Here is a 14,932-nt window from a genome sequence, read left to right on the forward strand (position 1 = left end):
TTTTCTCTCTCCTATGTACCTATGAAGACAATGAGTGTCAACAGTGTACTTTGTTCCCAATTCCTTGCTGACAAACCCCCACCATGGCTTTATACAGATGTTGAAAAGTGCAAGGAGCAGAACTGTGTGGGAACCGAGCCCGCACCACATCTGCTAGGGGCCTGAGTTGAAGTCCCCGAATGAAATTTTCTGAAACATACCCCAAAATGTTAAGTTGTGGGTCAGACGATTTAGCAATTCTTCAAACAGCTCTTGTTTATTCACAGGCCAGAACAGAACTGAACTGAAGGGTTCAGCCAGCCTGCTTATATAGAGCTCCACTACAATGCAACTGTAACACTTTATGTAACTATCCAATCACTGAACGTCACTTTCAATCCCTTATTTGCATATGTGGACCTGGGTGAAAACTATCTACAGTACACTGGTACCTTGGGTTACATATGCTTCAGGTTACAGACTCTGCTAGCCCAGAAATAGTGCTTCAGGTTAAGAACGTTGCTTCAGGTTGAGAACAGAAATCGGGCTCCGGCGGCACAGCGGCAGCAGGAGGCCCCATTAGCCAAAGTGGTGCTTCAGGTTAAGAACAGTTTCAGGTTAAGTACGGACCTCCGGAACGAATTAAGTACTTAACCCGAGGTACCACTATATCCCCCTGCTGGCCTAGGGTGAGAACGTCAGTACATAACGCACAAGGTCAGAGTGGACTCGCCTTATCACCAGGCCTCCATCTCCCAACCCACAAAGTCAATCTGGCAAACCACAACGGTGGGTGGTATCAAAGACTGCTGGGAGATTAAGGAGAATCGATGCAAACCTATTTCACGCTATTCCTTTCCCAAAACAAGTTATCCGTCATAGCAACCAAGGCGAAAATCAGGCCTCAACCCAGGTTAAAATGGTTCTTGATAATCCACTTCTGCCAAGTGCTTCTAGAGCTGGCCAGCCACCAGTTGTCAATCACTGTCAACAATAGGCTGCTGTAGCATTACAAGCTGTCGGGTGTCTGTTATGTATCAGTGAAGCCAAACCCAGCATGAGGACAGAGCGAGGAGGGTAAACAGCACCTGCTGCACTGCTATTTGTCATGCAGACACCCTATCGGGCAAGAAGGCTGTCATCCCCTTCCATTTCACTTATTTGCAGAATCCACCTTTCTCAATAGAGATTCGCAAGTGGTGCCATTTTAGGGATGTATTCATCCATGTATGAAAATATCCAGCTTGCTGGAATTTGGCAAGCTGCCGCTGCGGCAAAACCTGCCCTCCAATTTGCCACAAATTTTATTCACCGGCAAAAGAGACCTGCTTTTTTCACAGGGCGCGTTGGAATTTCTTTCTAAAATTGGTTGGTTTCAGGGTTGAGCCTACTTTATCATTTCAGGGGGGCAAGGTTGGTATATGCATTTTTCTTCTCATTAGACATTTCTTCAACACACAGCAGCCTCCCCAGGTGCCTGAACTTCCTGATTTTTTTTAAAAAAGTCATGATTTATTCCCCTGGTTGTTACGGAAGTGTGGGAGGCTGACTTTGTTTTTAAGGGAAGTGCTTCCTTTTACATTTCTGCACTGATTTCTTTACAAGTAAGAAGAATACACCAGTGTGGTGTAGTGGTTAAGAGTGGTAGTCTCGTAATCTGGGGAACCGGGTTCGCGTCTCCGCTCCTCCACATGCAGCTGCTGGGTGACCTTGGGCCAGTCATGCTTCTTTGAAGTCTCTCAGCCCCACTCACCTCACAGAGTGTTTGTTGTGGGGGAGGAAGGGAAAGGAGAATGTTAGCCGCTTTGAGACTCCTTAAATGGAGTGAAAGGCGGGATATCAAATCCAAACTCTTCTTCTTCTTCTTCTTCTTCTTAAAAACAAAAACAAGCTGTAGCCTGATACAGACCAGACAGCACCCCTAGCTTCTGCACTTACAGGAAAGCCCAGCTGAGGGCATAATAGAGGGACGCAGGTGGCGCTGTGGGTTAAACAACAGAGCCTAGGACTTGCTAATCAGAAGGTCGGCAGTTCGAATCCCCACAACGGGGTGAGCTCCCATTGCTCGGTTCCTGCTCCTGCCAACCTAGCAGTTCGAAAGCACGTCTAAGTGCAAGTAGATAAATAGGTACCCCTCCGGTGGGAAGGTAAACGGCGTTTCCACGCGCTGCTCTGGTTTGCCAGAAGCGGCTTAGTCATGCTGGCCACATGACCCAGAAGCTGTACGCCGGCTTCCTCGGCCAATAAAGTGAGATGAGCACCACAACCCCAGAGTCGGTCACGACTGGACCTAATGGTCAGGGGTCCCTTTACCTTTACCTTTAAGTACAGGCACCCAAGAAGGCTGCTGAGTTCAGAGATAATTTGCAGAATAATATGAAGGAAACTCACAAACACCCCTTGGCCACTTTGTAAGTAAGCAGACCGCAACAAAAACCACACACCCCATCCACAATAATTTCAATGACATTTCCCCTCAATTCCAATAAATTTTGAGTGCAGGTTGACCAGATGGATCTTGTGGCTGCTGCCAGCACTGAAATCAGAAGTGAAAAGGCAGTGCTGGTAAAGTCTTTCCTTGACTTAGATGCTACAGCTGTCAGTCACAGAATTGCATTCGCGGCCCCGTCTGCCTGCCTCCTCACGCCTCTCTCTGCCTGGCATTGCCCATTCATGAACAGCTGGGGGGAGGTTTCAAAAACTTAGAAGCCATTCCAACACCCCAAAGTGGACTCCAAGTCCCAGAGCCCCAGAATACCTTGGAATCCAGAGGCCTCTGATTCTGAGGAGGTCTGAAAAGAATATTTGCCATGGGTAAGACATAAGCTCTACCCTTAATACAGTGGCCACTCGTATCTAAAACCACAGCATAGCATATCCTCCAATTGTCCCTATTTTTCAGAAACAGTCTCAGATTTACAGAAGCTATCCCAGTTTCTGATTTAATCCCAGAATGCCCCACTTTTCCTTAGGACGTCCCTATTGTCATCAGATAAATATTGGAGGGTATGGAGTTATGCAACCCCCGAGCCAAGGAGATAAGTAACTATACAACCTTTAGAAGACATCTGAAGGCAGCCCTGTATAGGGAAGTTTTTTAAAAAAATGTTTTATTATGTTTTTATATATGTTGCAAGCCACCCAGAGTGGTTGGGGCACCCCAGACAGATGGGTGGGGTGTAAATCATAAAAATATTATTATGGAATAGGATGTCCCTATTATAATTGGAGAAATGTTGGAGGGTATGTTAAGCATGAGGAAAGAATGGTTAAAAGGGTGCATCATTTTGCCTCTTTTTAAACACATTTTTATGGTGCTTTGAGAAGGGGGTTGGGTTGCTTTGGACTAATTGTGTAGTGTACCATCTCTTACGTACTCAACACAGTAGACCAGGGGTCGGGAAAGATCTTGTGGCTTGGACCGGTTCATGGTCTTGCAGATGCCGCAGTTGGCCGGAGTGTGTGCGCGCGCACACATGCGCAAACACTACCGTATTTTTCGCTCTATACCTCCAAAAATGAAGGGGAAATGTCTGTGCGTCCTATGGAGCAAATGCAGGCTCCTTGGCTTCAGCGATAGCAACGGGAAGCCTCCGAAGCGCAGAGAGAGCGCTTCCTCCATGCTCCAGAGGCTTCGCGTTGCTTTCGCTGAAGCCTGGAGAGCGAGCGGGTTGGTGCGCACTGACCCCTCTCACTCTCCAGACTTCAGGCAGCTATCCGCATGCCTTCAGAGCGCAGCAGGAGTTCCCGCCATGCTCCAAAGGCTTGCGGATAGCAGCCTGAAGCCTGAAGCCCGGGGAGCGCAGCACCAACTAGCATAGCTGAAGGCAGTCCCCACTCTGCTCCACTCCGGTTTAGCGCAGTGCATGGGAGTCGACCAAGCAGGAGGCAGGGTCCATGGGTCGGTGAAATGACCCCCATGGGCTGTTTGTGGCCCATGGGCCTTAGGTTGCCAACCCCTGCAGTAGACATACTGGAACATCCCTGCAACACCCTTATTCTCACACAACTTTTCTCACACTAGTCTGTCCAGAAGGCATGTCTGCAAATCAATGCCATATTCACGTGCAGGAAAGTGGTGGTTACTGAGCGGTGAGAGACGAATTTCGGCACATACTCAGTGCGCCCTCCTTAATTACTGTTTCAACCAAGGCTGAGGCCTGACATTCAGAACCGGTTCCAGGCCCACCGCCAAGCCCGGCTTCAAATGAACTGCTATCTGCAAAGCTTTATTTATAATTAAAAGTAACCTGCCACTGCTCAAGCTGACTCCTTTCGGTTCAATCTGTGCACCTGCTGCTGCCACAAATAATTCCGCTCCTTTCCACAGTCATTCCGCAGTTCTGGCCAAGGGGAGCAAAAAAAGGGGGGGCCTGCAGCTGTGATTGACAAGCAATTAAGAAGGAGGGACAGAGAGGTCCTGCCCCTTCCGTTCATAGGTCGTAACAGGGGCATAAGGGCTCTCCTTTATTGCCGTCGCTTGTCAGTTGCCTTTGCTTCCATTGGCTGGAACGGAAAAAGGAGGCAAGGAGGAAGTGGGCTGACTTCTTATGGAGAAGCCAGCAGCCCCACAAGTTGTTGTTTTCCTTTGTAAGCGTAGCTTGGTGTTGGGAACGTGGAAGTTTGCAAACTTGCGTTCTACCCAGGCATAAAGCATGCAACCCCTCCCAGTGTCCCTATTTTCCAGGGACAGTCCTGGATTTACAGAAGCTGTTGCAGTTTCTGATTAGATCCCAGAATGTCCCACTTTTCCTTAGAACGTCCCTATTTTCTTCAGAAAAATGTTGGAGGGTACGGAGTTCTCCAACCCCTGAGCCAAGGGGATGAATAACTCTGCAATCTTTAGAAGACACCTGAAAGCAGTTTTTTTAATGTTTATTGTTTTATTGTGTTTTTATGTATGTTGGAAGCTGCCCAGAGTACAGTGGTATCTCGGGTTACATACGCTTCAGGTTACATACGGTTCAGGTTACAGACTCCGCTAACCCAGAAATATTACCTCGGGTTAAGAACTTTGCTTCAGGATGAGAACAGAAATCGTGCTCCAGCGGCGTGGCAGCAGCAGGAGGCCCCATTAGCTAAAGTGGTGCTTCAGGTTAAGAACAGTTTCAGGTTAAGAACAGACCTCCGGAACGAATTAAGTACTTAACCCGAGGTACCACTGTAGTATAATAAATAATAATAATAATAATAATAATAATAATAATAATTATTATTATTATTATTAATGGAATAGGACACCCCTCTTTTCATCAGAGAAATGTTGGAAGGTATGAGCATGGATTCTAGATCAGGGTTATCTTAAGCATATGTGGTGCCGGGGTACAAAGATCTGCCCAGCAGGCTCCCCCCCCCCAGCTGCCCAGTTCCAGGTGCGCAGGAGGGCGGAACCAGTCGGTCGCCTCAGCGTCTCACTGGCTTGGTCGCCCCTGAACTCATGGCACAGAGCCGCCCACAGCAGAAGAGCCCGTCACGGCGCTCCGACCAATGGGCAGGCTCTTTCCTGGACTCAACTCTTGGGCCCCAGACTCTTGGTCTGTGTGTCGGTCCCGAGGATTAACCGTGCAGCAAGGTCTGAGTCCTGTCCAAGGTCAAGGGTGCAGTATGGAGGCTGCCCGTCAAAGCTGAAGCAGGGTCCAAGGCAGGGAGTCAGGTGAGGTCAGGAACTCTGGCAGGAGAGCAGGACAGGGTGCAGGCAGGAACAGGCTACCAACAATGTTGCTCCCGCAACCTGGGACTGGGGCTGGCTGGCTTTTATCTGCCCCGAGGCATAGGGTGGCCCCGGTCCACAGGTGACTCGCCTCTCCTGGCCTGGAGGCGAGCATTCCTGCTGCGGGAACTTAGTTCCCTCTCTGCCCTGAGCCTCTGTAGCTCAGGAGAGGCTGGAGGATTACCGGACCCAGAGGCAACCTCAGCTTCCCCTGACGGGGCTGAGAGTGGAGCACCTGAAGGCAATGGGTCCTCCATCACCTCAGGAGCCAGAGTAGACTCAGCTGGTGCCTGCACCTGAGGATCCAGCACAGGTGGGGACCCTTCAGGCTCAAGCCCCAGCCCCGGCTCAGCTGGTTCTGGAGGCGGGGACTCCTGTTCAGGCTGGGATTCCTCAGGTTCAGCCTCCGAGTCTGAATCCCAGGCCATCACAGCCTGGCACCCCTGAGAGCCTGGTGCCTGGGTGCCCTGCACTCCTAGCACCTATGGGTAAGACAGCCCTGCTCTGGCTGTTGCTCAGTTTATCCTTCTCCCAAGGATAAAAAAGCTGCGGGCTGGATAAAGGAGCCAACTCCTGGGGCCAAGATCCCTTTACCCCACCTCCCATAAAAAATTTGAGGTGCCCAGGGCCCCACAAAGTTGATGGGCACATCATTCAAATGGTGTGTGCACACCGTAGCATGCAATGGATTATGCAGTGTGGGGCTTACCTGCGTGCACCGCCCCCCAATATTTTATTCAAGTTGGCACCGCTGAGGCTGGAAGTTTATGAAAGGAAAGGTAGAGAAGAAATCTCACATGAAAAGCCGTGTTGCCTTTGGGGAGAGAAACTGGCGGGGAGGCTGAGTGGGGAAAGCCCTCCCCCCAATGAAGGTGGCTGAAAGAAATGGGAGAGAGGAGAGGGATTTCTGTAATGCAGCAATAGGAAGTGGGAGAGACCCATGGCAAGATTGGCCATTGAGCCAAGAAAATCTGGGACCTGGCTTTTTTTAGTTTTGCACAAAGTCGTTGACCTTTTTTTTTCCTTTTTCCAAAATCTAAATAATGATAATAATCAAGTTTTTGAGCTATTTTTAAGGAAATTCGTCAAAATCTACACTTCCGACATGGTTTGACATAAATCCAGATTTTCCCAGACATTTAAGCAATTTCTGCCCAGATACTGTTCCTGAGGGCCCAATCCTGGCTACGTGTGGGAATGAATGAATGAAACTTAATTTGTGTCAGCCATCGGCCATTGCAATAAAACAACAATACGATATACAAAGAATAGAAATAAAAAGTCAATGGTATAAAATACATTTCAGGGTTCTGAATCAATAGTCAAATAGTGGGTCTTATTCTAATTGCCCCAGATAAAAACCTTGCAACCTTTGCTGTCACCTTTCGCTATGTCCGGGAAAGTCCGGATGTATGTGGTGAAGGTGGTATTCTACTGGTGTGCTGTGTTAGGGAGGTGGACCATAAAGAAGGCTGATTGCTGAAGAATTGATGCTTTTGAATTATGGTGCTGGAGGAGACTCCTGAGAGTCCCATGGACTGCAAGAAGATCAAACCTCTCCATTCTGAAGGAAATCAGCCCAGAGTGCTCACTGGAAGGACAGATCCTGAAGCTGAGGCTCCAGTACTTTGGCCACCTCATAAGAAGAGAAGACTCCCTTGAAAAGACCCTGATGTTGGGGAAGATGGAGGGCATAAGGAGAAGGGGACGACAGAGGACGAGATGGTTGGACAGTGTTGTTGAAGCTACCAGCATGAGTTTGACCAAACTGCAGGAGGCAGTGGAAGACAGGAGTGCCTGGCGTGCTCTGGTCCATGGGGTCACGAAGAGTCGGACACGACTAAATGACTAAACAACAAACAAGGTTTCTGTGCTGACTTACAAAGCCCTACACAATTTGGGACCAGCCAGTTTTGCCTTCCTCCATATCATTTGGCCTGGTCATTGGGGTCAGCTCATGAAGCTTCCTCCCCCTGGTTCTGCCATCAGGGGGAGAAGAAAATCCTCCTGTAGTAAGCAGGGGAAGGGGGACTTTTCTGTCGCAGCACCCTCTCTATTGAGCTATCTCCCCTCTGAGTTATGGCAGGCGGCCTCCATTGATTATATTGTGTTGCATGTTGAAAATTCATTTATTCTCCCTAAACGTTGCTAGCAATTAAAACCTGTTGGATTTGGATTTTCTGTTTTTACAATTGTGATTATATAGGTGTTGTTTTTATTGTGGTTTTTTTCACATTGTGCTGCTTACCACTTTGCGATTCTTAAATGAAAAGGGTTAGGAAATATGTTAAAATAAAGTAAAATAGTTTTTTAAGTTCTCTGAGGGCCAAACTTACATATACAGCAGCTGTCAAAAGCCCCAGGTTTTTTCCTTACCGTGTTCAGCTCTTTTTGTTCATTGCACATAGAAGCCAGCCCTTTTCCCTACATGCTCAGTTTGCCCTTGTATTAGCCAAACCCAATCCTTTACATCTAACATATCAAACCGTACAGGCAATGTGTGCTATTCAGAAGTCCTATTGAATCCAGCGGGGCTTACTCCCAGATAGGTGAGGGTAGGATCGCAGTCAAAGTCATTGTTTACTGTACAGTGATACCTCGGGTTACAAACACTTCAGGTTACAGACTCCACTAACCCAGAAATAGTACCTCAGGTTAAGAACTTTGCTTCAGGATGAGAACAGAAATCGCGGGACGGCAGCGGGAGGCCCCATTAGCTAAAGTGGTACCTCATCTTAAGAACAGTTTCAGATTAAGAATGCACCTCCAGAATGAATTAAGTTGTTAACCTGAGGTACCACTGTATTTACAGTCCATTGGGGGGCCCAAGCATGTGTTTGTACTACCTTGGTATACAGTGGTACCTCGGGTTACAGACACTTCAGGTTACAGACTCCGCTAACCCAGAAATAGTACCTCGGGTTAAGAACTTTGCTTCAGGATGAGAACAGAAATTGTGTGGCGGCGGCGCGACGGCAGCAGGAGGCCCCATTAGCTAAAGTGGTGTCTCAGGTTAAGAACAGTTTCAGGTTAAGAACGGACCTCTGGAATGAATTAAGTTCTTAACCCGAGGTACCACTGTAATCAGGGGTGGAGGAAGGGGGGTGTCACCACCAAGGGGGGGTAATAAAATGCCGGGCAGCACTCACCGCAGGGCCTGCAGCATGCCCAAGCTACGCGTCTCTCCTGGGAGTGACACGGTGGCTTGGGTGCCCGCAGGCTCCGCGCTGCCCAAAACGGTCTGCCCACTGCCTCCCCCTCAGCTGTAGGGCAGCAGAATGGGAGGAGGCAGGCAGACTCCAGAGGCCCCGTGGAGCATCCTGCCCTGGCTCGCTGCGCCCCGCGGGCGGCTGGCCCCGCCCCTGGGTGCAGGGCACGCATGGCACCCCAGGTGCCTGATCGGCTTGATCTGCCGCTGGGTATAATGTCGGACTAGGTCTGATGAAACCCATCATACACACAAAGGCACAAGCTATGGTTTTCCCAGTAGTGATGTATGGAAGTGAGAGCTGGACCATTATGGTGCTGGAGGAGACTCTTGAGAGTCCCATGGACTGCAAGAAGATCAAACCTCTCCATTCTGAAGGAAATCAGCCCTGAGTGCTCACTGGAAGGACAGATCCTGAAGCTGAGGCTCCAACGCTTTGGCCACCTCATGAGAAGAGAAGACTCCCTGGAAAAGACCCTGATGTTGGGAAAGATGGAGGGCACAAGGAGAAGGGGATGACAGAGGACGAGATGGTTGGACAGTGTTCTCGAAGCTACCAGCATGAGTTTGACCAAACTGCAGGAGGCAGTGGAAGACAGGAGGGCCTGGCATGTTCTGGTCCATGGGGTCACGAAGAGTCGGACATGACTAAACGACTAAACAACAAGTCTCGAGGCACAGTGAGGGAGCAAAGTTGTAAGAGGAGCAGATTAATCTGAGGTCATGCCCTGCCCGAAACTGCTAATCTGACCATGCTTGGTTGCATGCCAGGCTTTTCCAACCTCATCTCTCCATTTTCTTGGTCCCACATGGTTCTCAGGAACTTTCAGCTGAGCTCCAGTTATCGCCAAAGCAGACATAATCAAAGCAGAATGTACATGACGCTTAGCAGCTCGAGGCAGCAGATAGGGAGACATAACATGGTGTTTGGTTTCCCAGGTTTTGGCTCCTGCTCCAAGAATTCAGCGATTCCTTGGGTCAGTCACTGCCATAACCTTCAGCTTGGGTAAGCTGGCGGGCAAATATTTTGCCAGGGAGGGAGGGAGGTCAGGCTTTTTGCCTAATATGAATACACATCTTGAATGTCCCTGGTGATAAGTCACACAGAAGGGTTTATGAGGTTAAATTTAACTGTGTGTGTTCATGGGAGCCCAGGCCGAAGAGGAGATGATTATTTTCTTCAATTGTTTGTCAGGCTTTTTGAGAAGCCTGACTAGTCTCTGTTGTCAAGGCCGCTAGCAGGAGAGTCCCCCTTCCCCACCAGGATTGAGCCTGATACTTTTTGCACGCAAAATCTGTGCCCTTAGGACTCCTTCCATCTTCTGGGCTGAGCACTGGTACCTCCAGACCAGTTATTAGACCCAAACTGGTCACATTTTGAGGGGGCAGCAGTAGTAGTGGGTTTGACACAGTACGGTTTTGAAGCATGCTGGGCTTTCTGTTGTTGCTGGAGTCACGATTAAAAGCTGCTAGTTGAAAAAGAGAAGGCTCTTTAATAGTTGTGTAGCAGACAAGCTCATACCCTCCTACATTTCTCCGATGAAACTAGGGATGTCCTATTCTACAATAATATTAATGATAACCTTATTATTTATAACCCACCCATCTGACTGGGTTCCCCCAGCTACTCTGGGTGGTTTGCAACATATATAAAACGTAACAAAACATTAAACATTTAAAAAACTTCCCTATACAGGGCTACCTTCAGATGTCTTCTAAAGGTTGTATATTTACTTGGCTCGGGGGGGTCACATAACTGCATACCCTCCAACTTTTCTCTGATGAAAATAGGGATGCCCTATGGAAAAGCAGTACATTCCAGGATCAAATCAGAAACCGGGCCGGCTTCTGGAAATCCAGAACATTTGGAGGGTTTGCTGTAAATACCTCTTTTACAGAAATGTTAAGCCCTCTTTTTCAACCTGGGCGCCCTAGAGGTGGTGGCAATGACAACAGCCTAAATCAGCCCCTCTCAGGAGAGCCAAGTTGAAGAAAATGTGGGAGGGGCAGGTGTCACATGACACAGTGCACCCACACCATTTGAATGGCAATGCCCATCAACCTTGGGGAAATAGCTTCCCTCAAATATTTTAGGGGTGTGTGAAGGGACCTCAGCCCCCTAGGAGCTGGTTCCTATGGCCCCCGCCAGAGATGGAGGCTTGAGCTTGCTTTGGTGGCCATGGAGCAAGGGTGCTGGAAGAAGGAAGAAGTTGCATAGAATACCAAGGACCGACTAATAATAATAATAATAATAATTTATTATTTATACCCCGCCCATCTGGCTGGGCCTCCCCAGCCACTCTGGGCGGCTTCCATAAAAACCAAAAATACAATAAAATATCACACGTTAAAAACTTCCCTGAACAGGGCTGCCTTAAGATGTCTTCTGAATGTCAGGTAGTTGTTTATCGCTTTGACATCTGCTGGAAGGGCGTTCCACAGGGCGGGCGCCACTACCGAGAAGGCCCTCTGCCTGGTTCCCTGTAGCTTTGCTTCTCGCAATGAGGGAACCGCCAGAAGGCCCTCGGCGCTGGACCTCAGCGTCCGGGCAGAATGATGGGGGTGGAGACGCTCCTTCAGGTATACTGGACCGAGGCTGTTTAGGGCTTTAAAGGTCAGCACCAGCACTTTGAATTGTGCTCGGAAACATACTGGGAGCCAATGTAGGTCTTTCAAGACCGGTGTTATATGGTCTCGGCGGCCGCTCCCAGTCACCAGTCTAGCTGCCGCATTCTGGATTAGTTGTAATTTCCGAGTCACCTTCAAAGGTAGCCCCACGTAGAGTGCATTGCAGTAGTCCAAGCGGGAGATAACCAGAGCATGCACCACTCTGGCAAGACAGTCCGCAGGCAGATAGGGTCTCAGCCTACGTACCAGATGGAGCTGGTAAACAGCTGCCCTGGACACAGATTTGACCTGTGCCTGTGACTAGAGTTATTTAGTGGATCATGGCTGTAAGGCTGGAAAAAAATGCTGCTCTTGGTGTCGAGGGAAAATGCCTGAAACCAAATCTTCCCCTTAGCCCCAAATCCAGCACACTGGGTACAGCTGCTGCAGACCAGGCTTCCTCAACCTTGGCCCTCCAGATGTTTTGAGACTGCAATTCCCATCATCCCTGACCACTGGTCCTGCTAGCTAGGGATCATGGGAGTTGTAGGCCAAAAACATCTGGAGGGCCAAGGTTGAGGAAGACTCTCCAAGTGTCCCTGTTTTCCAGGGACAGACCCGGATTTACAGAAGCCATCCCAGTTTCTGATTTGATCCCGGAATGTCCCTCTTTTCCTTAGGCCATCTCCATTTTCAACAAAGAAATGTTGGAAGGTATGGAGTTAGAAGGGACCCTGACGATCATCTAGTCTATACAACCTTTAGAAGGCATCTGAAGGCAGCTCTGTAGTGGGAAGCTTTTTAAAAAGTTTTATTATATTTTTATATATGCTGCAAGCCACCCAGAGTGGCTGGGTTACCCCAGTCAGATGGACGGAGTATAAATCATAAAATTATTATTATGGAATAGGTAAAGGTAAAGGGACCCCTCAGTGGCGTAGCGTGGGTTGTCAGCACCCGGGGCAAGGCAAGTAATTTGTGCCCCCTAACCCATGGATTTGCGCCCCCTAACCCGTGGATTTGCACCCCCTAACCCTAACCCCCAGATGTTGCGCCCGGTGCGCCCGGCCCGTCCTGCACCCCCCACACTACGCCACTGGGACCCCTGAACATCAGGTCCAGTCATGGCCGACTCTGGGGTTGCGGTGCTCATCTCACTTTATTGGCCAAGGGAGCTGGCGTACAGCTTCTGGGTCATGTGGCCAGCATGACTAAGCCGCTTCAGGCAAACCAGAGCAGCGCACGGAAACGCTGTTTACCTTCCCGCCAGAGCGGTACCTATTTATCTACTTGCACTTTGACATCCTTTTGAACTGCTAGGTTGGCAGGAGCAGGGACCGAGCAACGGGAGCTCCTTTAATAGGTGAAATGGGATGTCCCTATTTTCATCAGGGAAATGTTGGTGGATATGTGATAACAGATCTCATTAGCTGACTTGAGACTTCCGAACATTAGCCTCCTTCTCAGGGTCTCTAGGACAAGAACTAAAGTCTCAAGGCGAGGTAATAGGAACAAGTGGGCACACTGTTGTCAGCTTGGCTTGTGTGCTTCTACCATCACTGCACTCCCCTGCTCATCAGACCACATGTTGGTCCCGTGACAGAGCAAGTGTTGTCCACATCTCGGCAGCTTCAAGCCCCTGGCCTACAAAGCACAACTCTCACACGATGCTCGCTGTCTCTCAGGTTCTGCGCTTCTAGGAGCCTGACAGGCCTAGCCTCAAGTCTTCCTATCTAGTCTTCCTTTCAGGGCCATTTTGGACAATGACCCTAAGCAACATTGTTATTGCCATTCCCAAGCAAAGCCGTTGCCATAAGAAAATAAGAGTTTCCAACTGCCACCCGCTTGTATTATATCTTGCTGCACTGGCAGAGAAGCAGAAATGTTTTTCTTGCTCATCACAGTAACTCTATATCTACACCATTTTGTGTGAGACTATTAGTTATTATAATTTCTATAGTGCAAGACACATTAAGGAATACAAGAGGACAGGGGTTTCCATAATCTGCTTGTATATTACAAGTCGGAATAACGAAACACCAGTGGCGTAGCATGGGGGGTGCAGGGGGGGCCGGCCGCACCGGGTGCAATATTTGGGGGTTAGGGGGCGCAAATCCACGGGTTAGGGGGCGCAAATTACTTGCCTTGCCCCGGGTGCTGACAACCCATACTACGCCACTGTGAAACACAGTTTTTGTGACCTCCAATCTTGGCATCTGGACCTCAGAGGTCCAAGCTGTTGGTGATAGGTTTCCTAGATTAAAGGGAATACCGTTGAATAGTCCCAGTAATACTATCCTCGCTTCATAGGTAATTAACTGACATAAGAATATCTAACTGACATTAGACCAATGTCTGTCTAGACAAATGTTTGTGTCACACTGTGTGTCCAACAGCATTCTCCACACCCCAGTGTAATATACATCTGAGATTTATGAAAGTAAATCTTCAGCTAGAAAATAAACCTAAACATGATAATCCTTGCTGTGCAGCCTTGGTTCATATGTAGTGACACTTGAACAGCCCAATCACGTTTACTCAGAAATAAGTCCCACAGAGCTTACTGCCCCTTGCTCTCACATATGTGCATGGAATCGTAGCCTTCATATCTTTACATTTGATTGCAACATTGGCTTGGATAAATCAGAGCAAAAAAAAATCTATTCACCTGGGGGACAACTTCCCTGCTTTTCAGCTGAGCTCAAGAGATCTGGCCTGATTTGGGGGGGGGGGATAATAATAAACTGTTTCGTGTCTCGCATCTGATCGGTTTCACATGATGTGCTTCCATGCTGCCCTTGAGCCCACAGCCAAAAGCACACATCACAACACCCATGCAGTTCCTTGCACCTTACCTTCTAGATCCAAGTGTTTTGATCACAGGCGGAGGGCCACGGTGCTGTCTTCAGCTGAGCCAGCTTCCCAGCACATTTATTTCCAAAGTAGTCCGCTTACCCCTCAGACTTCCTGTAAGTCATATCCTTTCGTGTGAATGAGAACAGTGGTTTTTCGAAGTGGAAGCAGCCAAGTCTTTCCCACTCCCCTCAAGATCCGCCCAAATAGGTGAAACGAAGCGAGAAATCAAAGTCCGTAAAACATACTTAAATATATCTTAGGCAAGGAGGAACCGAGTGTAGAACATGGTTGGGGAAGAGCAAACATACGTATTGGAATAGCCACGCAGTGTCAAGTAACAAGCAGGCACTCACAGGCTATTTTTACACACAGCTTCTCCGCTGGCAATGCTTCAAAGATAACTGAGTGACAGAATATAATGTTCTGCGATTGGCCAGCCCCCAAGGGTGATTCAAACCATAAACCGCCGCATTTTCATGCCATCGGGTGGCGGGCGCAAATGTTTTCATGAAAGTCATCATTAAAAATAATAAGCCAGAAATGTGCCCATGAGTTATGTACATGATTGTCTT

At 48.7% G+C, this 14,932-nt stretch overlaps 1 protein-coding gene across 2 annotated transcripts in view; it reads right to left on the reverse strand.

The window, feature by feature from the left end:
- Window positions 1–14,695, reverse strand: part of LOC309370197 (cardiac-enriched FHL2-interacting protein) — a 31,689-nt gene extending 16,994 nt beyond the window's left edge. For both annotated transcript variants that reach the window (XM_081911695.1, XM_081911694.1), the window contains exon 1: window positions 14,360–14,695. The gene's annotated coding sequence lies outside the window, so the exon portion shown is untranslated. The remainder of the gene's footprint in view (window positions 1–14,359) is intronic.
- Between the last annotated feature and the right edge of the window lie 237 nt (window positions 14,696–14,932).

Source organism: Podarcis melisellensis (assembly GCF_964234715.1).
Source record: "Podarcis melisellensis genome assembly, chromosome: 5".
NCBI lineage: Eukaryota > Metazoa > Chordata > Lepidosauria > Squamata > Lacertidae > Podarcis > Podarcis melisellensis.